The sequence below is a fragment of the Anopheles arabiensis genome, chromosome 2 (genome assembly GCF_016920715.1).
Source record: "Anopheles arabiensis isolate DONGOLA chromosome 2, AaraD3, whole genome shotgun sequence".
Lineage (NCBI taxonomy): Eukaryota > Metazoa > Arthropoda > Insecta > Diptera > Culicidae > Anopheles > Anopheles arabiensis.
Window position 1 is genome coordinate 101,642,780 of NC_053517.1, and position 25,880 is coordinate 101,668,659.

The 25,880-nt window shown below is 45.4% G+C and overlaps 1 protein-coding gene across 11 annotated transcripts in view; it reads right to left on the bottom strand.

Moving 5' to 3' along the window:
* The window catches only part of LOC120895278 (protein piccolo), a 60,654-nt gene that overhangs the window by 32,634 nt on the left and 2,140 nt on the right, over nt 1–25,880 (bottom strand). The gene's annotated exons all lie outside the window — the stretch shown is intronic.

The window sequence follows — 25,880 nt, forward strand, 5'->3', positions numbered from 1 at the left end:
AAAAATGTAGCATTTGTACTGAGTACAGAAAACTCTAGAAGTAAGTCTACTCTCTCTCTCTATAAAGCCTATCGATGCCGATAAACGTCCATTAAGCAAACACAGAATGCCCATTTTCGACACCTAATTATATCATGTTCGATTTAGCTACTCTCATCACTTAACAGCGAGGTCCAGTTGCTGTCCAGGGCACAGAATTCGAACGATGCGCTGTCTGCGAAATGGTTTCTCTAGCTTCGTGTTCAAGCAGCTATTCCCTAACGATAGCTAAAAAGGGAGAACTATTCCCATACGATAATTTCTGGTAACGAAACGGAACGTTTGCCAGAAGGCGTTTACGAACACGACCAACCGAAACGCACACAAGAAGTCACCTTTCGCAAAGCAGAATGATCATTATCGTAATTAAAATGGATTTCATCTCGTTCGCTATCGATTGGGTTCCCCTTATGGACGTTCCCCCCCCTGTACTTTGCCAAGCTCTACTAAGCAAACGTGACCAAATGGTCGATCGATATGGAATTAAGCTGTATGTACATCGCAAAGTAACCGATAATTAGCCCGCCAAGAGTTAATTTCAGCACAAACAATTGAATGGCAAAAGCTTAAGGTCAACCATAGAAGTTGATTTCGATGTATTGGCTGGTTGGGGCAAACTAATTGTTTTGGAAAGACGAGCTAAGGCGTTTCCTGCTATCTGGAACCCATAATTTGCTTAACGGCCCTACATATTATTCAAAACGATAACAAAATCCCGGCCAATGGATGATTGATTTCACTTGCTAGTCCATCTTTGCACTTAACTGTTGACGTGAATGTATCAATGTCCTACTTCGAATGCGCTATATTTCATATTCTTCCACTATGTTTACTTACAATCGCGATGCGTAAAGAAACGAAGGACGCATAACAGACTCTTCTAACTCACACTCACAATACGTACGCGTAATTTTCTGCATACCAAAGCCACGTGCGCGCTTAATGCCACAAAACTTGTGCTTGTGCTGCACAAATAGTAGGTATTTCTCCATCCGGCTCCGTTCTCTAATCCCTCCGAGCTGCATGAAATGGGAGTGACCGGTAAATCCACTTACTTTTCCACAGCTTTTTTGCACCTCCAACTCGTTTTCATGTTTGTCGCCTTTTCTGGAGAGGAAGAAAATTCCCCGCCAGCAACAAGGTCTGCACACATTGAGGGCACTGCATTTCTAACGGTACTCAAGGCCAAACGCGTGACCAGCTCTTTAGATATTGAGCAGGAAGCTGGGAGAGATAAAGTTGCACCGATTTGGCATAATCCCGCCGTCGGTTGCGCTTCTGATGGAATGTGGAAGTGAAAATAAGACCATAGAGTATCGTTCAATTTCCAACAAAAGGTTGAAATTAAGGTTTTCGGTAAGGTCCGATCGATTGCACAGCACATTAAATCCCTCAATCATCATCAAGCTCTGTGAAGGATGATACATGTTAGTGATGCACGAATAGCTTCTCAAAATTTTAATCATCCCAATATCAAACGTACATCATGCTTCCACAGCAAAACAGGCCCAAAATAAATCACCCCAAAGAAATCGTTCAACTTCTCCACGTCTGTCAGCATCATAAATCAAGCGAAGCCTTCACTTTCGTAGCACTGCTGCTGCTACTACTACTACTACTACCACTACTAGCAGCATTAGTATTATGCTTTCATAATCAAAGCCACGCCTGATTGGCAACGGCAGCTGCCAAGGGCGATAAGTAGCACAAATCGTGCCATTTAAAACCTGTTGACTGGGTCGCGCAGCAAGCTGTTGCCTCTCGATCGCTGCTGGTTCGAGGCTTTGGGCTTTTCCATTTCCATCGGTAACGGCCTGCTTCTCTCCTCAATTTTTCATACCTCTTCCGGGGACTGATGTGAATTTCTCGATGCTGTGAGTGTGTGTGTGTGCGTACACTGGAGCAATGGTGTATCATCGATATCATATCTCTCGCACGTACACGGCACAACAGTACCAAAGCTCAGGACTTGGCTCAAAGAGTACGACCGATGGCGCTCTACACTATCATCAATATGCATTTCAATTTCAACTTATCAACCATTGAAGCTACCCATATATTCATGAGCATACATTATTGACCTCCTTTTTGTTGCTTCTGTCAGAGGATTCAATGGTCGTACCAGCCGAGAGGTAAACCAACCCATAGTAGCACAGCATCCATTCTGCGAACCTTTGAGACCATCTCTCTATCTATCTCTCGCTCTCTTCTTCAGTATTTCCATTTCAAAATATGCGCTTTCCCTCGGTCGTTTTTTGCCCTCCCTTTATGCCCAATTATGCCCAACGACGATGGAGGGAATCATCAGAAGTGTTACTACATCAGCGCGTGCTGGAATTCCGAGTACCGGTTCAATGCGCCTGTACAAGGCCACCGGCAGTGCAAATTGCAAAAACCAAAGCCAGATATCGAATGTTGTCCCCGAAAGCACGCACGGAGAGGAAAGAATTAGGTTGCCCAGACGACTACTAGGACGACGGACAAGTGAAGACGGTGTGTGGACGTAGGGGAGAGGACGAGGAAATACAGCCAAGTTCGAGCCGACTGATGATTGCAATTACACCTGAGGTTCACGTTCAAGTGCCTCGGTACAGCAGCAGCCTGTTTCTCATCTAAAAATAATGACAGGGGCCTATTAGAGAGAGCCTACTATACACAGCGGGCGCAACGTGCGCGCCTACCAGGAACAACGAATACGACCCGGGGCTCAGCCCAGCGGTTGGTCAGATAGTTTGGGATTTCAATTTCAGACGAGCCGAATGCCGACCTGTCCACTTTTTTACGTCACAATGTACACACACACACACACACACAGAGCGGGAGATAGAAAGAGGAGACCTTAATGGCAAAAGCAAAACAACGTCATGAGAGATTGAATTTTTCATGAGCAAATACGATCCCCACAAAAGCGGCACACACACACACACATATGCCACCTGTTCTAGTTGCGGATCGTACGATGATCTGAAAACATTCCACTGAAGGTGGAGGAGGAGTAGGAGAAGATGGAGAAGGGCTAGATGCAAGGGAACGAACGGTACTCCATTCATCTCCGCAATGAATCGACTGCGACGCCATTGAAAGCATAAAATCTGCACCGTACGCCATTGTGCTGGAACGTTCAATTCACCAGCAGCAGGAGCATCACACAAAAAAAAACAAATGGGAAAAGCGGAAGCCTAGCAGCAGCAGCCCAAAGCTGGCCCATGTGTCTGATGACACTCCCAACGGTTTGCTAAACAAACAGCCGTAGCTCCAGGCCACAGCTCGGTTGTTAGTGAACCTCGACGACCAGTTCAAAAGGAGAACGACCGAGCTGGAGGGCAACGCAAGCATGTGGCCGACCCTCACGTATGTCAAGTCCAAATCTGACGTCAGGAGGGGGCTAATGAAGGCCCATTCGTTGTAAGCTATCGTTCCAGCCGTCTGGTTATCGATTTTCCTGCCCCTAGTAGCTTCACCACTCCTTTTGTAAATGTATCAGATTCAAAAGAAGAGGAGATCACATCGTTAGGGAATGAACACATACAGTTCCAGGTTCATCACCATTACCCAGAATATCGGTCGTCATCGTCGGGTACGTTGCACAATTACTCTAGAACTCATCTTCTGGCCATTCACCCACATAAAGTGATTCTTTTTGCCCTCTCGAAGTCGAGTTGGCGGTTTAGAGGAGAATCATCAAGATGCTAGGTGTACTAATGGCAAAAAAAAACTTCGCTACTGCATCATATTCAATGCAGCTCCGCAAAAAGCTTGAAAGAATACTGCCCCACTCCATCTAGTGCCGTTGCCTCCGCTAGTAAACAACTCTTCCGGTTCAACTGAGCGAAATTAAAGCAGCACGGCCTGAACCAAAAAGGTAGACGACATCGCACAGCGCGCAAAGTCAACCTTCTAAATGCCCTCCGGCTCCGAGACGTTGAGACACACAGTGCTACCGGTTTAGTTTCGCACAGTTTTGTCGTTTGCTGTACGTTTGTTTAACTTTTAACCGTTATATAGATATAGAGCTCGTTTCGCCTGAGATGCCCCCTGCGGTACAGCAGAATACTTGCCGAACAAAGTTTTATCAAGACGCAGGACTTGAGGCGGACGTTCGGTCGAAAAACGACAAATCTTTCGGTCGTTCGGTACGATGTCATAAGAGATCTGGAGTCGTGAAAGCAGTTCCGTTTGCGGCACGAAATTGGAACACTCACCGTGAGGAGCAGTTTCCTGCTACCGGTTGGCTTTTCTGTTTGCCCTACCGGAAGGAAGTTTGTTCATATCCAAATGCCGGAATGTGTTCGTCTCAGACGAATTTAATCGAGGATACGAGCATTTACGCCGAACAACTACGAAAAGATGGATAAAAACGTTGGAACGTGCGTTTACATTAAGTTTTTATTGAATTCTTAAGTAGGCAATTGAAGGCTGACAGTACGAAAATAGCTCAAGTATGCCTGGAGAATGAAACTCTGGTATGATTAACTTTCTCAAGAAGATCTCATGTCTCCGGAAATATTAAAGCCATTACAATGCGACATTCGCTCGCAAAGCGGCGGCCAAACAAAGGTACTATACCGGAAATGACAACATAACATATGCCGACACACGACACAGCACAAACCGCGACAGAGATCTTGTCGATTACACAACGTGAGAATACTGTCCACTCGTCAACGCAACCCTTGGCAGCTACTGCATCGAGTGAGTGACTCTGGATAATTGTTTGGACTTTGCATCCAAACAAAACTCGTCCAGGTGTTTCGCAGTCTCACTAGTCGTGCTCTCTTGCATATACAGCTTGTCACTATATAGGTAATCTACAGATTTTCTCTACACGTGTCGCGGGTGCTATACCGCGAATCCACCAAATATCTTAGTTAACAACGTTTAGATGCAGAGAGAAAGAGAGCAAGTAGCGAGAGTACATCGAGGTAAACTTATAATTGTTGGGAATCTACCACCCTAATAGTTCATTCGAGCTATCAACACTCTTAACACGTCGACGCAAACACTGCAAATGCACGGGTGAGGGAAGAAATTAATGACTTCCCATCACATAATGAAATTAGCGATAGGTGGCTCTGTCTGCTTATGAACACAGTTATGAAGTACATCAGCATTAGACCATGGTACATAGATTTTATGCTCCGATGTACTTGTGCCTGGTAGGGACAAGGGTACACAGCGTATCATTAATGTGCATCCAATGAACTAATGCCGTTGAAGATGAAGACTTACTCAATACACAATCCCGCTCCGAACGTTCGCTCCTTTTCGCTAGTTGTGTACAAAGAGACATCTTTGATACTCCGGAGAGCTTCTTGGAGGAGTTGAGTGTGGAGCTGCCAGACGAGAAGTTAATTGAGCGTGGTAAGAAGAAATTCTTCTCACTCGGCTCCACATCCCCAAAACAGGATGATCTACAATGTTTATAAAATTACGCAGCTGATAAAAAAATGGAAAACTTCATCTTCATGTTTAATTTCCATGCCCCAAACGCAACGCGTCTCGAGCAAGCCGACCCCCTAGATGTGCACCTTCTTCGGCGGGGTTAACTTCAAGCCCGAGGTGACGATATCCAATTCAAGAACCTACAAATTACCGTGCTTAATTGACCAAGACGCACTCTAATTTGGTTCCTGCCTGCCTGTCACGGCAACGCAGAGTCACACAAGCGGACGGCAATCGTTTCGCATTCACGGCATAAAGAATCAGAGCAACAACACCCGCCCGGTGTACAATTCCCCGTCTTTCCGTTCGTGAAGAAGGTCCTCCGACAAACTGTACATTGAAGGTGTGGTACTTGCTTACGTCTGCGGATGTGAGAATCCGTACCAAAGCTAAACACCCAACCGCACAAAAACAATTCACTATCCATATTTATAATTTGATCAAGTGATAAGTGTCGACATTAATCGAATGCTCGACAAAACTGATCGTTAGATTGCCGCCGTGACGCCCCCTAACCTTCGGGCCTAGCGGGATTGGATACCAAACACGCACCGTACATACACACACCTCCGCAGTCTTCCTGCAAAGATTGATGATGTAGCACCGATGCCAATTCTTCTCTACACCCAATAAATTGGGCTGTTGAAATACCGCAGCACCAGCGATGTGAAGTGGCGCATGAAATCACCGTGCTTTATACCCGGTAGTTTATTACGGTGGGCGCGTGTATGACAAAAAGCGCAACCGCTATGCTGCTTTTGGCCAATTTGATATTGATCTTGTAGCGTCGCGCGCACACACCGCTCATTAAAGTGGTCGAGTAGTTCCCATCCCTTTAAGCAGCTTGTGTGAGCTAATTAGTTATTACGAGGCCCAGAGATGGACCTCTGAAGAATACAACAACGACTCAATTCAATCGATACCACAACCAAGGCAGCCTCTATTAATAGAGAAGCCTTTCCGGAAAAATCGGATTATAACCGACCACAAAACAGAGCTTTAGTGGGTGAGAAAAATCGATTAAGCATTCCGAAAGCGGCTCCAGAGATCGGTAAACACGCATCACAACACACAGCAGACCAAGCAGAAACAATCCACCGAAAAACAAAAGCCCACCAAGCCGGCCCTTTTTCCCCCATTACCAAGAAACTGCTGAAGCGCGCGTGACATAACTCGAAGGTTTGTTCGCTTCCTCGCACACGAAATCGGTGTGAAAAAAGACGCTTAAAATCACGAACCTGATGCTTGATATACACGAAAACGCGCCCAAATGGCCGCGCTCCTCATCTTCACCTTCCTTCACCTTGGTGACTTAAGAAAATGCAACCCTGTCGCAAGCACAGCTCTACAGCTACAGTAGTAAGAGTAGCCGCAATCGTCGTGCTGTTGCTGCTGCAATTGGCTTCACGCGAGATTACCCAATGCAACCTAACCTCTCTCCTTCCAAAAGTAGGGCCACACGGCAGCGCAGGTTTGGAGCACACGTTTAACCGTCGACCGCAGCGGTTGCTTAGCAGTGATGGAAAGAAAAATCACGTGCCGCCGCTACCACATGCAGCAAGCGCAAGTTGGATGAGAAGTTGCGGTTGCACTGTGCACTGCACCTATGGGTTGTTTGTGGTTTTGGTGTGTTTTTTTTTTGAAAGGGTTTGAGAGAAGCCGAGATCTTCTGACAAACGACGCTGTCAATCTGAATGATCCGAAACCGTATCTTATCGTTTGCCATCACGTTGCCAAGTTTGCAGTTTTGATGCTTTTACGAGAGCATTGCCACCGTGACCTAGAATGGAGTGCCTTGTATAGATGTAAGAATGGTTTGTTCGACGAAAATGGTTAGCAAACACGGCTACCAGAAAAAAAAACAAAACGACACTAGATAGCCTCCAATTGAATCTGGGTACTCTGTCAAGGCCAATAACTCAGTTTTATATCAGCTTATTGTAGAAGAGTTTCACCGAGACTTTGATTTGAATTTCATTACAGCAATCTTTGGTAGAAGCAGTAGCAGGTCCCCTTCTTGTGCACAGTTACAACGTAACAATATTCGAAAGCATTATCATCATCAAGTACACAACGGTCAGACGGTGTCGTCTTGGTCGTCCATTCTTCAGCACCTTTCGGCACCGCTTATCAGCCTCGCCCATATCGCTGCTCCCAGCCGGAAATGCAGGCTTACCGCGTACGACTGGGTCATGAAATCATATGCAATCAACCGTATCGCACGATGACCAAAACCAGACACACACACACACTCACCGTATAAACACCAAATCACTGTGTTCCACAGTCACTTGACGCTGACTCGCTTCGAAGGCAACCAATATAGTTCGGGTTGCTTTTAAAATAATGCTGCTTTAGGGTGGTGGCACGACCTCACACATTACTTCAGCTTTTCTCCCATAATCCCTCTCGTTAATGTTGCCAACGGCATGCGAACATCGGGAGAGTAGTGTATGTTTATTTTGTACGTGAGTGCGCCATATTTAATTACATCCAGATGCGCCAATTTGTCGCTCCACGCGCGTCGTGGCTTTCACACTCGAAACAGGGGTAGAATTCCTCTCTTTCGTTTCGAGGGATGCTTTTTTGGAGAGCTTGAATGTGTATAATTTTCCACCGTGACTGTGTGTCTGGTGGCTTTGCGTCGTCACGCGAATTTTCATTCTCAAATGAACCCACACACACTCGAGCATGCTCGCCAGAGGGCCATACATCGCCATGCGGCTATGGTTTGTTACCCGCTGCAGAGACATTTTTAAGGGCATTTTCACATCACCCGTAGGTAATGAAAACCGTTGCGCCAGATTAGGGGGACACAGATTGCCCGCGGATGATGAATTGCACGTTGCCAAGCGGGAAGAAGATCAAATCATTCGCATATTACAGTTTATATCAAAGTAAAAGCTTCTTTTTACGAAACAAGTGTCTTCAATCTCTACTCCTAACAATGCAATAAAACCGATCAACAAACAGCATTTTGGGGTTTGTTTAAAGCTAACCCCATAAACTTATATTACACTTCCCAATCAACAAACAACAAAAAAGCAAAAGCACGCCCATCATCATCTCGATTTCGTTCCATTATAACAACAAAGGAAAGTGAAAACGCTGCTGAGAGACCCATTTCCACGTGATTGTAGCCTTCCCGAAACCTTGTTGTGTGTCCGGCCGTGTGTCACAATAGTCGCTTAATTTACAATTCTTCTCCCGGTGCAATAATCAAAATTGGATTAATCTCGCCAGTTCGCTCGCCCCGCCATTGCACTGCCCCACCAGGGTCCAATCTGACCGGGGCGCTCACTCCCTTCACTGGAGAGCATGTCTCGCTCCATAAACATTAAAAGAAAGTGAAGTTGTGCCGCATCTCTTGCTCGCTCTCGAGACGAAGGTTCACTATTAATAAACGTTCCGCTTGCGCGTCCTTTGCTAAAAATATCGCTTCGAATGTCAACGAACAGTATATGAGTGAGTTTGTTTGTGTTCCGGATGTGGGAAAACAAAGTTGGAGAAATGGGTTTTAGCAGCGCCCAAGAACTTCAGGTTTTAAATTCAATTTTGCCGAAAAGGAAATGTTTACCAACTCCCTTTCGAGTTGCTATCGGATGAAATCGTATCGCTGCAAAAGACAGTCTTAGTTGCCTACTATTTGGTTAGTAACCGACTTATGTAAACTCTCTCTATAAATTCTATATATTTCATGTATTTGTATTGCGTTGAAAATAGCAAATAAAGGCAGCCAAAACAAGCCAATTGCCGGCTTAACGTTTTATGTTACCTAACAGCCAATAATCTTACGAAATTTGAACCTAAACTTGACTTGCCAACAACCATTACATGGATTGAAACGACAGGCGTTTAAATGTAGGTTTAAATCTTCCTGCCTTCCTGCTACGGTGAAGCTGTCTTCAGTAAATACACCATACCGACGGGCTGCAAAAGGAAATATGCAACCGGCGGTGAAAACTCCAACCCAAAGTTTACCGTTCCCGGCAAGAGAGAACGAAAAGGTAACGCAAAGCCAAATATCCGCCGACACGATCCACCCAGGAGGCGCAAATACCAGTACGAATATTTTACACCCCACCAAGCGTAAGCGCAATTTCGCTCGATGGCGAAAATGGCATCCTTATGCCGGAACCCAACCCTTCAAAAACGAGGGCGGAAGTTGATTTTTTGCGCCCGCCTAAAGTACTCACCGGAGGGCTTTATACACCTGAGCGTGTGTCTGTGATAGACGAAAAGAAGAAAGAAAAAAACACCCTCAAACCCCCCAAACCCTTGGTAGAATATTTGATCAGAAATCAATATTAAATCGTCTGCTTTCGTCAGTCGAGACGCTGCTTAGCCTCTCTCCACCCTGTGCTTCCCAAAACCTGCTCTCACAGCCGAATGCTGCACAATTTGTGGCAGTAAATCCGATAATCCTAACGCTCTTTTCCGTGGGTTTGGTGTAAATATTGGTGTACTTTCAACAGCTTCTTTCGATGCTTTTCAGCTGTAGACGACACTCTTCGCACGCCCCATTTAAACGGTCGAACTCGATAAATTATTCCATCAACGGCAGACAAACTGAACTGAACGGATTTTCAACGGCTTTTTCGAAAGTAAAGAGGGTTTAAGAATTTCGTCCATGTCTGGGGTTCGTGTTTCTGCGCGCTCTTAAAGTTCTTAACGTTTAAAATTCTAAAAGGAAACTATAACTTCTCCGACAGCGAAGAATTCGACGATTCCTACCTAATCGTATTCTAATCAGTATTCTAATCGCGTGCCTTTTTCTTTCCTGTGGCGAATGAAAAGAACACACACACACACAAACTGGAGGAGCTGCGTGGAATTAATAGCACTGGGAACGGGGCACAAAACACAAAAACAGAGATCCGAGCCCAGTCGACATTTTCTCACGGACGCTTTGCGCAGATCAATCAGCAGACCCGTGACGCGTCGCGGCCCCATAGTTACCGTCGCCGCCAGGCTGTCACTTGTCACTAACGGCGCGCAGCAAGCACACAGACACACAGGATACAAACTTCAACATCTTCCGGTACGTTGCCAAGTGGCCAAGACAGTAGAAAGAGCAAAATGGGCACCGACTTGGCTTGAAAGAAACATCTTGCAACATAATTTGCCCTTAGCTGCCGCGCGGTAGTGAAAACAGGTACTTAGACAACTTAATTGGCCGTCCCGTGGAGCTGATTTTGACATCTTTATGCATAAAATGGTACATAAGCCGACAAACTTTCTTTTACACTTGTGCCGGAGAAGGCGCTCTGAAGCTTTGGCGTTTGGTACAATGGGTGACGACAAAATCCAAAATCTCTGTGCCCCTCTTACAAACAATCAGCGATGCAATGCACTCGTGCGTGCATAATTTCCTTACGCAATCCGACCTTGCATTGTGTTTGCGTACGTCATTTTTCATCACCATACAGGCGCATGTGTGTGTTTCAATGTAAAAAATAATGCTCGAAAAGCAAACAACATTCTCATGATAAATAGATCTTTCAATAGAAAGCATGCATCCTCCGTAAGCGTAAGGTGATGATGGTTGCAGTTTTTCCAACGTCTTTACGTCACACTGGAATACACACCCACACATACATTTCTATTGTCACCCGAGGGACGGAAATCGTTCCACTGGTCGATCGTCGTCTCGCAGTTGCAACCGTAGTGACAACATACGGAAGGCCATTACCATGCTGACAGCTGTAAATCTCGTGCTCCACGAATTGTACCACCCCCTCCGGAATTGTCAAGAGGGTACCTCAGCGGCACACGACCCCGGCTAAGCGCTCTCTAAAATTAGACAATGGCGGGCCACCGATGACAATCTTCTCCGGCCAAAGGGAACTCCCGGGAACCGTTGCATTGCCGGTTCCGCTCTAGCAAAGACTCCTCCTCTGCACCGATGCGGCATTGCATTTGATTACAGAACCCAACACAGTGGAAGACACTGAACGACACCACACACCAAGTGAAGCAAAAACACGGGAAAATGTTGTGTAAACATCTGATGCAATTTTGTTCCTTCATTTGAGAGAAAGGCGCTGAGCAAGATTCCCCGCAGCAGATACGGGCAGGATGCATCCGCATGGTCTTGGTTAGAATTTATTGGTGGCAATAAGTATGTGTCACCATTTAGGGCAATAGCTGGCAGCATTTTAACCTAATGAGGCTACACATTCTCACAGCCAATGTGTTTTTTAAGGCTTTATTAAGGTAAGCAATAGGGTTTTCGTTGTTTTCAAAATGCTGTTCTTTAAATTTACTGAGCTTTAAAACCATTTACGCCAAAGGTAATGTTTTCAAAAGGTGGATGAAAGCTTTCGAAGCACTTGTCACACTTTCTCGAATCCACAGTGAGCGATGGTTCAGACATAAAAGCGAGACATCATCTGTCTTGTATATTTTTTGTCCAATCCAGTCATACATTCACAATCCATGTTAAAATTGTTTTTCTGTTGGCTTTTACCTTATCATTTATCTTTTGAATCCCAATCTCCAATTTAATACACCTACACAGCGTGATGTCAAAATGTAAAATCTGATAACAAAAAAGTGTCCCACTTATCAAAACAAATGCCATCATCTTGTGGAAATTAATGACAAAAATGAAAAACAGATACTAATCCCAAAAGCCCGACAATCACAAACCCCACTGCGAAGCTGGTTAAATACTGCCTAAAGTTCATTCAACTCTGCAACCACTGGACACAGCATGGCACAAGAAATTTGCATTTGGCAGGCTGAAATTTCACTTTTCACCGCATACCATACACACACAGAGAATAAAAGTGAATAGTTGTTTCCCATCCGGCTTTCCACTGGCCCACTTGGGTCTCGGGATATAGCCCCCCAGGGCCAGTCATTGTTTCACCTAAACTATTAAAACCAGCAGCTCGTTGCTCTTAGACATTGTCAATGAGTCCCCAACCGCCATTTAGCGAGCAATCACTTAAGCGTGGACGTGACGCGATTTTGTCAACCTACTGCTTCTACTCCATACACCGGACAAAACGGGAATGGAGAAGGCGCATAAAATAGGACAACAACCATTAATTAGTCTGTGACTTGAGTTTCGCCTTCCGGAAAACACACACCACGCTGCACCATCACGTGCTACTGTCGCGTTCGCTTACCAAATTAGGAATCTATAACGTGCTTTCTTTCGTGCTCGGCGTTCGTGAAGGTTACGCCAATTTCTCCCGCGCACATATAACCTTCACAAGCCCCCTACAAATGGCATCGTTAGACGGTGGGGGGCACCGACCGAAAAAGGGAACCGATTTCCTGCCCATCAGCGTAAACCAAACTAAACTAAAGGATAGGGGGAGAATGCAGTAAATGATCCAATTTGATTGATTTCACTGCTGTTTACCGTAAGATAGGGTAGACTCGGACGACCACGGAATCGGTAGCGAGTGAGCGATAAATAACCCATTTCCCAACCCCAGAGCGCACTGCACAGAGAGGACGGGGTTCAATCGACGGATATGAACGGAATTTCCACCATTTCCCTGTCTGTCTGGTCGGGGTCGGGTCTAGTCGCGTGTGCTAAAGTGAGGAACAACAACGGTTAAGGCGGGGGTTTGGCGAAATGGGCAATTTTGCAAGCACCTGTTTACGACCGCCAAACAACCGGCTCGTTGGCACACGACGCGTCGAATTCAAGCAAAATGGGGGTTGATATTGGCTTGCGCGAAGCGCGGGGCAGGTGGGAATTTCCCGAAAAACAAGACTTGTAATTTTAACTTGACATTACACTTCTTCCGCGACGGAATAAATCATAACGATCAACGTGCGCGCTGCTCTACTACGCAACCGGTAGACGAACGCCAAAACGTCATGTGACAACGAGCCGACGACGACCATGAGCTCCTGCAACAACATGTGTCAAACATATTATTATTATCGTTTAAAAAAGTGTGTCTTTTTTAGTCGGGGCGTAGGTTCTCGCTAGACGAGATCAGTTCGCACCGCATGTGCAACTTCTCATCCTGCCACCAAGCTTTAAACTGGGAAAGAGCGTGGGAATTTCATGGGCAGGCAAGAAACAACTCACTTCACTTTTTTGGGTAACTAAACCCTTAACTTATTTCATTTTTCAAAATCAACCCAACAGCCACAAACTGTGTCTGACATAGCTGCAAGGTTGAATGGTGGGTGAAACCCGTCACTGGGTCCGAAGAAGCACAAATTCCGTCCCATAAATCAACGCCATACACAGGGCGAGCGTCCCGCTCATCGGCCCCTTTGACCCGACGGCCCCGGTTGTTATTTGCTCCATATAAGTAAAGCTCTCTGCCCAACATGTTTGCATAGCTGCCCCCAAAAGCCTGTTTGGCCTCAATGTCACCTGCGTTGGGCGCCCGTTAGCTAAGTTTCGCGCCCCCCCCAAAAAGGTGCGATGATATCTCCGTAGGCGCTAATTATGATTTATTTTTATTGGATAATTTATTTATTTGCTTTCTTTTTCGTGCCTCGTGGGGAGTTTTGTTTTGTTTGCAACGCAACGCAAAGGTTGTGTACACGCTCCGAGGCAATGGGCACATTAAACAAAGCGATTGTGGCGTTCCTATCATCGCATCAACAAATCACAATATCAATAAGACACTCTCTCACACATATATCCGCGCCATGCTTGGTGGAAATTGTTTTGCACTGCGAACGAAAAACAATCAGAAAAGCTTCCCGGGCACGATGCGTTGTTTTCGAATGCGAACTTTCACCCAACCCAGTGCAAATGAAAGAAGAGGGGGAGTTGAGAGGAGCATAAATAATTGGACAAAGTGTGTGCATGCACCAGGGCGGCAGCGCGCCACCATATTTAATGCCTTTTTCGTATTCGACTTCAGCCTGTCCGTTTTATGTTTGTTGGTTTGATTTGTTTTCATTTCTCGCTTTGTTTCTTGCAAAGCGATCAAAAATTTGTTGCAAATATGTGTAGTCTCTGCTGGGTGCGATTTCCCTTTCACGCGTGCACCGCGCTTCGCCACGACTAATGATGCAACGAATTTAAACAATCAACAGATGATGATTATTATGCTGCATCCAATCGGCTACGGGCGCGGGAGAGAGCATCGGCCAAATAATGAGCGTTAAGTGTATGAAGAAGTGGGTTTGCAATAGAGCATTAATCAAATAAAGTTTGCCATTTCTACTGCAATGATAGACAGCATCGTAAATGTTTACAGCTTTGAAACATAATCTCTTTTGGTGTGGAAATAAGTTTCTGGATCCTGCGGACCACTAAGTTGGTTGGGATTCTAAAATACACTTCTTATTGGCCATAAAACAAAACGATGTGCAACGTTTCAAACACACATCCTACCGAATATTTCAGTTAAATCACCACTAGAGCATTGTATTCTTATGCAAATAGCTTATTTTCATAAAACATAAAAAAACATAAAACTGTAACATAAAATTTACTACTACACCTGTAAAAAAATCAGATTTGCAATACAAAATGCAAGTGACCGAAGCTCTTGCATCGTAATTTATTCGCAAAAAGGCATAGTGTTTCCTATGAATAATACGCTGAAGTGTTAATAAAAAGTGCCACTGCAACTGCAACTTGGTGGGCACTTGGTGCAAGCCCGACACGCAAACAAAGGTTCATAAACATCCCACAAACTGACGCGTCCCGTTTCCCAAGCATACGGGGAATTGCATGGATGCACTCTGCAGGTCAGATTTGTTGAAACTCCCATTAATAAATTGCAAATGGAATAAATTATTAACGCTGTGTTTCTCTCCTCCTTGTTCTCTTCTTGCGAGGAGGTGTCGTCAGCTTAATTCAATCGCACAGCAAAGAAAGCGTTTCATTCATTTGTGTTGTACGTTCTTCCCTGTGGAATCTTCTTCTTTTTCTTCTTAAGGTATGATAAATAAAATATATAAATATATGAGTTATTCTCTGTATAACAATTGCCGATCACCTTTCTTTTATATCAATATCATAACACACTTGGAGGAATTAATTCTCAAAGTCAGTCCTCGCCATTTTGAGATTCGATCGCACAACCTATAGCGTATTGGCCCGACGGTTTAGCATAGGCGCTATGCGGTCGTCTCAGAACTAGTGTTATACATTGCTAATAAAAGCTGCAAAAACAAGCAAGTAAACATCACATAGGGTCGCTAATTTCATTCGTCACACGTTGAAGTAAGCGATATCAGTTTTTTTACAAACAAAATAACGCTTAATTAAAGTTTAAATTGTTCAACAAAAAACGACTCTCTTTTTTACATACAAATTCCAACGAAAAAACCTGTTCTCCCCACCGATCATAGCACAGCGCAGACACTTTCTTCCTAGATGCCCAGTATCATGTTTCAAGATTATCTATTCACACGCGTGCACACGTATCGCCAGCCGCCGGACAGGGTCAATGTAGGGCAAAGTGACCGACAAAAACACACACACACGTCCAACTCTCCCAAAACATCGACATCGGTTCCTCTGCACATGAATTCCCGAGAGTCATCCACACTAATGGAGGTGAATGGTCGTCGCTCCCGGGAGGGACCGGTGGATGTCAATGAGCTCGGGTCGCTCTGGCCGGGACGTGGACCTTGTGCCGGCGTACATCACACATAGCAGCGCGTAGTCAGCAGTACCGATGATCATCGCTAATCGATCAAAATCACGGCGAAGGAGAGCTTCGACCATGTCGTGTGCCTTGTGAACAGAAGTACAGACGGAGGCAACGGTAATAAAACAGGCGAGGGTGTGGGCAATAGACACCATTACATCGCGTAGCTTCACTGCACCGCTCGTGTGGTGGGGTAAAAGGAAGTCGCGCTCAACACAAGCTGATTACTAAGTCTAGAAGTTGTCCCCGAGCAGAGATAGTGGGAACGAGCGAAGAACCTTTCTACCTCTTGCGCACACTAGGATCTACTTCTCTTCCACCCATCTAAACCCCTACGTGTCGTCGCGCGATGCAGTTTGCTACACTCGAATGCAAATGAGCTGATAAAGAATTTGTTTCACTGTCGTGGCTTCCCGCCGACGGCGCTATTACCACAATTCACGATGGATGGGCCACTCGTCGCATGCTGCGAAACAAAGACGATGACACCCGTCCCGTTGGCGTATGTGTCGAGTGCACCACGAGAGTGCGTGGATGAATCGTCCAGACGTTCCATTAACTTTCGCTCTTCGCTCGCAGCGAAACAGCACCCGCCGGATGGTGTTGGATGCAAATGACCACCAGCACCACTGTCGGCAGATGTTATGATGCAAAAATTACTGGGCTGGGATGCTCTTTGTACAAACGGTAAAAGAGACAACTGAGCTCCGTTGCTTTCATCTCCACGTGGCACGCGTCATTGACAAACGCACACTTCCCTTTGCGGTCTCAGGGTTACAGCAGATCAGCAATAAGTAAGTTGTACTGCTGAATGATTGCCAACGTCGGCAAAACCCTTGTCGTACTTCAAAGAATTCAAAAACATTTTGTTAAACAACAAAGATGAATTCCAGTCAGCGTCTTATCCATCGGTGCCTGATCCTCGGAACAAACTCCACCTTCAGAGTTCAGAACTTTTTGCAATTATTACATCCAGTGCGCGGCAGATGTGAAGCATAGTTCCGATCGCACAGCGCACTATTCATTAGGCCTCATCAACATGCATACGAATCAATCTACAGAACAGCATGAAACAGTACATCAGCTGCTACATTTCTCAGCAGAGTATCGCCCATTAGGTGCATGTATGCAGCGGAAACCGAACGCAGCGAGCTAGAATATAAACCACATCAGTCAAGCTGAACCTCTGTGTTTGGTATAGTTGTAGGTTACGCGTCAAGGGATTTACAAGACGTACCGCTCAGTAGAGAACAGTTAGCAGGCTCGTTTTTGAAAGAAACAGCGCATTATTTTCAAACTGTTTTTAAAGAACAAATGACCTCTGGGAAATAACTATTCCGACTCATTGGTCATCCTCTCCTCTACCATTGTGCTTGCCAAGCAGTATCCAACATCAAAACAAAAACATAAATCTACAGTGCAAAGCGAAATGGATATTCGCAAAATGGAAATCTCACAAGATAAGATAATCCTCCAAAAAGGCAAGCTTAGCCCCCGACCCACAGATCCCTTGTTCTTTTAGCATATGACATTCCTCTCTATTCAGCGCCTTTCGTCAAGGTTCTAGAGTTCCAGTTCTTAAGATTGCTCCGCACAGCTTCTCTCCTGACTCCGTACAGCATTTCGTGTTACGTTTCCGCTTCGATCCTTCTCGCTGCGCGATTGACCCTCTCCTCTTTTTTTAACGGTAAAAAACGGATATCTACCGTTCCGTTTGACCCATTCAAGATACACACAGGCGCGCTCGCTGTTTTACACCCCACAGCCGCTGTGTGGTGCTGCAGAGGACGATGACCAGGCGCGCGACCAGTTGTGAGCCTCTCGCGAGGTCAGTCAACGTGAAACGCGACGACGCGAAAATGGACGAAAAACGCCAGCGAAGAGAGTAACAACAGCGTGTTCGTTTGAGCAAACCTGTTTCTGCCCTGTGCCGGTTGATTATCAACATCATGGTGAATGATTTTTTGGCAAATGGCAAATCGCTAGCCTGTGCCGTCGTTTGCACTTGAAAGCCACCACCAGCAGCAGCAGGAGCAGTTCGTTTATTGGACGGACGAAGAGAGATAAGATTGTTGATCTTTAACGGTACAACATACAATGCACAGTGCAACGAAAAGGAAGGAACAAGGAAAATTGCTTTTCTATTGCTTTATGTGTTTACGCTTACTACATGCTCCATAAAATAGTTCAGTGACACTTATTTTCGGAAATCTCGGAACGTCTAACACTGGTATTAATGTTCAAACTAAATCGAACTAATCGCCCGATTTCTACCGTGGCCTCCAATCAACGTTCTGCCTCTTCATCTGTCTTTCTTTCCACGTTCTTTTTTATTTGTGCTTTCAATTTAATTTGCCGTCCCTTCTGCCATTGGGGAAAAAAGGTGTGATTATACGAAGAACGATCACCATCGCTCAGCAGGATTAAAACCCACAAACTAATGACTGATCAATTAAGCATCGAGATGCAGAGACGGGAGGCGGCTCTATTCTCGGTAAGCCATAAATAAAAAGTATCCCACGTGGACGTTAGGGATGACTATAAATTGTACGGAGAGCTTTTAAGCAAACCCTCCCAGAGCCAACGATTCGAATTGCTTCATTGCTATTGCAGCGTTCAATCCGCACTGATGAGACCGAACTATAAAATCAGTCTAGAGTTCATCTGGAAGCTTTTAGCCCACACTGCTTTTGCCCTACATGGGGATACCACACCATCGGCCATAAGCCTCACATTGGCAGCTCATCATACGTACTAATCAACCTCCCAATATGCTGCAGTCGAATGGCTTCAAAACGTTACGACTACACATACATCCGCGTCTCCACTGCTTGGAATGGTGAAAACGAATGTCATCATATTGGATATTGGAAAACATTTATGACGCGATTTCCATTTCATCATTCCGAAGAGTGAAACTATTTGCTTTTTTTCTACGTATACACAGAGAAGGAGGGAAAGAAAATCACTTCCCCCAGTGTGTTAAGCCAGCGTCACTCGCACGGGCGCTTTTATGTTTGGAAATCGAAATGGAATAAAATAGCGACTTTGATCAACGATAAAATTGATAGAAATTGATCCATCAATCAAATTTTGCCGACCCAGTGCACCATTACCATATGTGCGCTGGAAAACGTGCGCGGGAAAATGGAAACCATTTTGGGGGTGGGCAACATCGCCCACAGCAATACAGGGCGGCGGGAGATATGTGTGACTTGCAATAAGTAATGACAAATTGGTAACTTAATACCGCGTGTCATAACACAGTCGCAAGGCTTACGACTCTGCAAGAGCAGACGTATCATTTGGCGAGGCTCTAACCAAGCATTTCTGCTTTACAATTAAATTACAATTGCAATTAAAATGAAAATCGAAACAATGAGGCAAATTAAACGCTGCAAAAGTTTGACTCATCACATCGAAGAAGTCGTGTCTTTGAGTCACATTGCAGGACCAAGATGCTCAATACTCAATGCCGGAACGCATCAATCACCGCGCTGCTAGGTACGGCCGTTGTTTAACACCACACGCTCGATAAGATAAGTATGATAATCTTCGCTGTTTTTCTTTGTGGCACCGTTTCATTTGGTGGCAAAACTGTTTGCGAAAGATCTTCTTATCACCAGCGACGAGTCATTCTTTACTTTGCAACACGACACACGTCCAATATCTTATTCTAGGGTATTAGGACCACTGCTTCTCCTTCTCCTAACTCCACTCAATACCGGGTGATACCGGTATTGGAACAGTCCTCGCATCCAACCTGCTACATTCCATAAACGAATGATAAATCACACCAATTTGTCTGCAATGTGCCCACCATGCTTATAGCTCGTGAAATATATATTTTCATCACAAACTTTACAGATTTGTGCCAACAAAACAAAAAATGACGCGTGGGACGACCACGGAATGTTCTTATTAGGAATCATGCCTCGTGTCCCCATACTTCCAATGGGACACAGCACCACCGTTGAAACTGTCAAGTGGTAACTGTTGTGTAGTTTACCCTCAGCTCAGTTCAAGATTGATACCACTGCGAACGCAGCGCGCCACTAAGAGCAAGTCTCAATTCGCCGAAAACCCTCTTCTTCCGCTAATGATGTACTTTGCACTGTCTGTGGAGTTACTTTTTACGTCAACTCGCTCGGTCGGTGTCGGCCCAAGGATTGTGTTCACATTTCAACAAACACTCAACAGTGTTGACTCTCTCTCCCTCATGCAATCTACCCGTGCCGTGTGCATTATGAAGGATACTTCATCGTCCGTTTTTTTTTTCACAGTTTCCCTACAGTACGTGTGAGTGTTGGGGCTCATAAACTTTAACAACATTATAAAACTTTCTGCTCATTTACACGCTCTTAACTACTTGCGAGCGCGTCGGTTTAATTTCAGCACTCGAAAAAGGGCCAATTTTGAAGGATTCACTCGGGACGCCACAAAAGGCCGACACAACTTTCAGACGAGTTCCCGGACGGACAGTAACGTAACAGTCCTCCCAAACCGGCAGATGACGGTCTGAAGTGGCTGAACTGGTTTAGGCTCCAAATTTTATTGCTATCGTGTCGTCTTTACATATCTGCTAGCATCTCAGCGTAGAAAGAAAGTGGATTCATGCCGTTGATCAATGTCCAAGAAGTTCGAGCATTGCCAGAAGATACCGGAGTTCCTCGTTGTTTCCCCAACATTTATCACTGATAGCAGGCTTTTGAGCATGGGTATATGTATAACTTTCGATTTCGAACAGTTGTGAGTAAAAAGCCTCCCTCAACAATTCCTGCACCGGTATGGAACTGTGAAATTGCTCCGCATAGTTAAATTCAATGAGCATTTTCTACCGCCGAAAAATGCACACCACCATCGCCAAGCCATACCAATCATTGGAGGCACGAAGCGCCGGGGCGGCAGGTGGGCATAAAATAAGGCTATCTAAATTCCAGCCACCTTCTCTCCGAAGAAGGAAGAAATAAAATGTTAAACATGTTGCGGCCAGCACGCATAAACACATACACATACACACGCCAGCACCGAAACTTAATCGACACGAAAGTCGAACCACCACGAATACCGCTGCTTGTGCCACCTTTTGCCGCGAAACTGGCGGTCAGGCGAAACACTTTCTCTCTTGGTCTCTTCTGCTCTCAGCTCCTCCGTCTCTCCCCAAGAAGATCACCACCAGCATGGCCAAGCCTTGAACCACCAAACCAGTGGACCAGGAAAGCGAACGCATCCGAACGGTTTGTGTGGGGCTTTTGTTTTTCAGTTTCAGTTGGCCGCACTGGTCTTCACTGGCCACTGGCGGTTTGATAGTGACACGATGAAATTGAACACAGAGCCCAGACACACCCTCTTCCGAGAGGTTTTCCGCTGACCGGAACCTGTGTGGTCTTCCGTTTTCTTCCGAGCTTTATGCCCATCATCACTCAACATAAACACAGATGCACACCAGAGCTTAATAGCACTTACGGTCAGCGCTCTGTGAACCATGTCTTTAGGCTTGCATTAAGTTGCCGCGAGAAATTACTGACCCCTTCTAGCACGTCTGAGACACGAGGGTCATATCTAGGGTAGACCGGAAAACGAACCACGAATAGCTTTATGTTTTCACATCTCCTCCAAACCATCGAGACGTTAGCAGGCTTAGTTAGGCATCGAGTACCAGCGAGTTACCCATCCCGGGAAGCACATTCTGATTTACGTCGAGGTGTTTATTGGCCAACTCCCATCACCTCTAACAACTTCCACGTTCGAAGATGTATAGCTGGGGAGTTAAACGTCCACACCAAAAAAAAAGTGTGATTGATTGACCGAATGCTTTTGGAGCAAGCGCAGGAAATCGTAAATGGCAACTTCTTCTTAAGGCCTTGATCTTTAAACTGATTCCTTTAAATGTGGCCAGCGCGCGTGTGAGGAAACCACATCTCGACCACGCTCGATCGTATTACACTGCAGTTTGTGTGGGCATTTGAAGACCATGAAATTGAAGACTTGGAGAGGTTGTTTTTTTATACCCACAATTCCTCGAATCCCAACGTTTGACAAGGACGCTCTGGAGACGAAGACTTCACACGATTTCCGGTGTGCCAAAATACAGCGCTGATGTCCAACATTTAGCACATTAGACATCTCTGAACTGAAAATTCTTAATCTTCTCCATCAATCAGGGGAAAGGTTTTGGGACAAACGTTCCAACGTGACCTCTGCTTCCAATTCCGCTAGCCTAGCGGTCACCACCACGGTGGAGAGGAGAGTTCAAATTAAACCACACAAGGTAAACAAAGCTCATCGCTCAAAACGTTTCCTTCCCTCGACGAGTTTGATTCATGTGACACCGAAGGATTCACCGTTTTGGCTTCATGGCTAATCTGACCCAACCGTGTGGATGTTGCTCCACTAGTTTTTTTTTGTTTTACTTGCTATACCTTCGGAAGCAGTTTTCCTTTCTGGGGCGTTAGTTTTATCCGATCCTGGCTCGGCTTTAGCCGGGGCCGGTCTAATCCGCTTATGGGTTATCGGGAGGGGGCGAACTCTCTTTTCGCTACTCCCTTTCCGAATCACACACACACACACACACAATTTGCAAAACCGGTTGCACAAACCGACTGAGAGCGAAAGGGGAGGCGAACATGAGCGGATACGATGATTTCCGGACCACTGCTGTCCGTGTACGACTTTTAAGTCGGTAAATATTGACATTACTGACTGGTTGGTGCCATTCGCCCGAGTGTCTTGGCAATGGAGATGGAGAGATACAGAACCGAAGTGCACCGATCGGAAGCCACACTAGTTGGAAACTAACATATGGGCCAGAGAGGAGGGAAAAACCTCGCACCTCCCCCCCACTAGTAACTTTTAATCCAACAATCTAATAAAGGAGGTTGGCAAATTGCAATTAACCTTGTTTTTAAATTGGATCGATGTCAAACAAAGAGACATTTTTTTTAAAGATGAGCGATAGCTAATTTCTGTCTTGCAATGCACCTTGAAATTATAAAAGCTTACTCGTCGCCCCATGACGCTTTTAAACTTTACACCTTCTCTCTCCAATTTGGAAAACACTCCTGGGAGGCACTCATAATTAACGCTCTCTAGCTAATTAATCGTTAAATTCCTTCTTTTGCTGATGGGTAGGTGAGCTGTCGATAGTGATATTTGACTGCGGTTGCTTGCCAAATGTTGCTAGAGTTTGGTAGAATAAACATAATATTGATTAAAATTCATAGCTCGAAAGAGCTGCCCAAATCCCAGACCACATTCGGAACACACCCAACATGGCACGACGAAATGTGTAAATGACTAGACCGTTACATTCCCCAAGAGAGAGAGAGAGAGAGAGAGAGAGAGAGAGAGAGAGAGTCTTTTACATTCATGTAATATGCAAATTATACAACTTATTGTCAGAAGCTAAATGTTCCGTTTGACCTCCTTTCACAGTCTCTTTGCGTCACTTTTACAGCTCCATGTAGAATAACTATTTTCAAAATAATATCTCATTCATCGCTGTTCAATTTAAAGTAGACATGATATAGCAACGGACCTCTGGGCACTCCTTTTATTGGAATCAAAATTGCAGGTCAGCTCCACACCGTCCCGGGGGACGAAAAAAAAAGGTTTGATACCGCATCGATAATTACTACTGCTCCGGTTCACCTCGGACCACTTGCGCATTCACCGGGCACACACTCTCCCGTCAACTCCTTGGACGTCCACGTGCACCCAGGGGGGGGTGGAATTATGCGCCACGTTTATAAATCGACCACCGGATCATTGGATCAACCAATCGACCGAGCAGAGAGCAGGTGAAGCCGGCCGTAGCTGGGCAAGGTCGACTTTCAACTTTCGTACGGCTTCGTGATCAACCGTCCAGCTAAAGGTGGCTTCCGCACATACCCACAAATGCACACACACACTCCGACCGACAATGACGAACATTAAGGTACTACGTCAGATACAGAGAGCCCTTCGGTTGTGCGGCGGGTAAAAATAAGCTCCACCAGCAATGCCGTGCCGGGCCTGCTGGCTGGACTCGGCACCCGTTCGGGCTGGAGGTCAGGAAAAAGAACGACACACCAAGTCGTGCGTTCTATATTAAACTAGGCCTCCGAGTCGCCACAGCTACACACACACACACGGGTGACGCCCCTGGATTTTCAATGCCAGCCCAAGAAGGGCAAAACGATGATAGTTCGCGCGGCCCAATTGCACGGAACGCGACTGTGTTGTGGCTAAGAATCCATGAGCAAACATCATAAACTGCTACACGGAATGAGACGTTGCTGCAGTAGGCCCTTGGCGCAAACTTGGGCACTACGACCACCGACAGGTTTCTTTTAACGTGCCATAGAGTTAGTTAGTTTATGGTAGGTTGGACACCCCTAATAAAGCCTCTAATACAAGGGCTTGCGACGACGGCCTTGGTGTTAGGTGTGAATGTTTAATATTCAAAATCATTCTGTTCGGTTCAAAACCCAAACACACAAGCAAGGGGTTTTTGTGCAAAACAGTGGAAATTGAAGCAACATTGTGACACAGACCTAATATAACACTTTATTTGTGCTGTAGGACCATTCTCTAAAACATGAAAAATGAATGACTAATAAGTCCGTCTAATAACTCCTGTTATACCTATAATAGGAAGCGCTAAGAATAAAACAAATATTTAATCGATAAATTTTTTTGTTTTTTTTTCTCAAAATTCTGCACTACTGTTAAGTTTGCAGAACATAAACGTAAATTTTTAATTTATCAACTATCCCTCATTGATACATTAATAACCTCATTTTAAATTGCTTTATCATTACGATTCCATGTCAATAATGGTAGTCGATAATTCTGACCCGGCCTGTTAGTACATTCGTACGCTCTTGGCAACACGCCACTCTAGGGATCTAATCTCGGATGGAGAAGCAATCTTGAAGAAGAGACTACTATCTACTATTGAGTTAGACGATAAATCACAGATGTTGGTGCCGGCAAATAGATTGGGCGGTATTTTCTAGCCAACCAAAAAGCTGTTTTTTTTTTTCATCTTTCCAACCACTAATTTTATACAAATAGAAAAAAGCTTCATCCTGACACAAACACACGCATTTGCACCCAAAAGCCTCCTCCCATCTCGGGTACCGAGAAGAAATGTTTGAAGATTTTCGCATGCGCCAGGGCGACGACGGCGAGAACCTTCCGGTAAAATAGCTCCCCGGTTTTTCCTCCCCAAAAAAGAGAGCGTGGAAAAAGAAGAAGAAAAAGAAGAGGAAGAAAAATGCTGAAAAATCACAGCCCGTGCGGGAAATTCAATATGGGTTAGTAGAAGGGGGGAGCGGGAGCGGCCCAGAGGGATGACTTTTGAGTTTTTATTTAGGCTGGAGCGTACGGAAAGGGTTTCCCGTGCACAAACACAAGTGTTACTACGGTCCGTTTCCATACTGCTGACACGGTTGCGATGGAGATTCCATCACACTGCGCCCTTCGTCAATAGAGGAGCCGTACAGCCAACGATCCAAAGGATGCTGCATACGTGTGTGTGGGCGCACACCACCATCACCACAGCAACAGAAACGGAAGGAAGGATACTCTCCGCGGTGCCGTGATCCCGTGTGAGTGCGGCTGCGTGTGCGTGCAGGCATGGCTGTAGTAGTGCGTAAACCGACATCGGTGCAGGATGTGGGCACTGTGTGCTCCCCGAGAGAGAGAGAGAGAGACAGAGAGTGAGAAAGGGGGACACTACTTCTCTCGGCAAGAAATGCAAGAAGAAAAAACTGTCAGTTCCGCCCTTTTATCTTTTTTTCACTTAAAAGTGATTCGGCT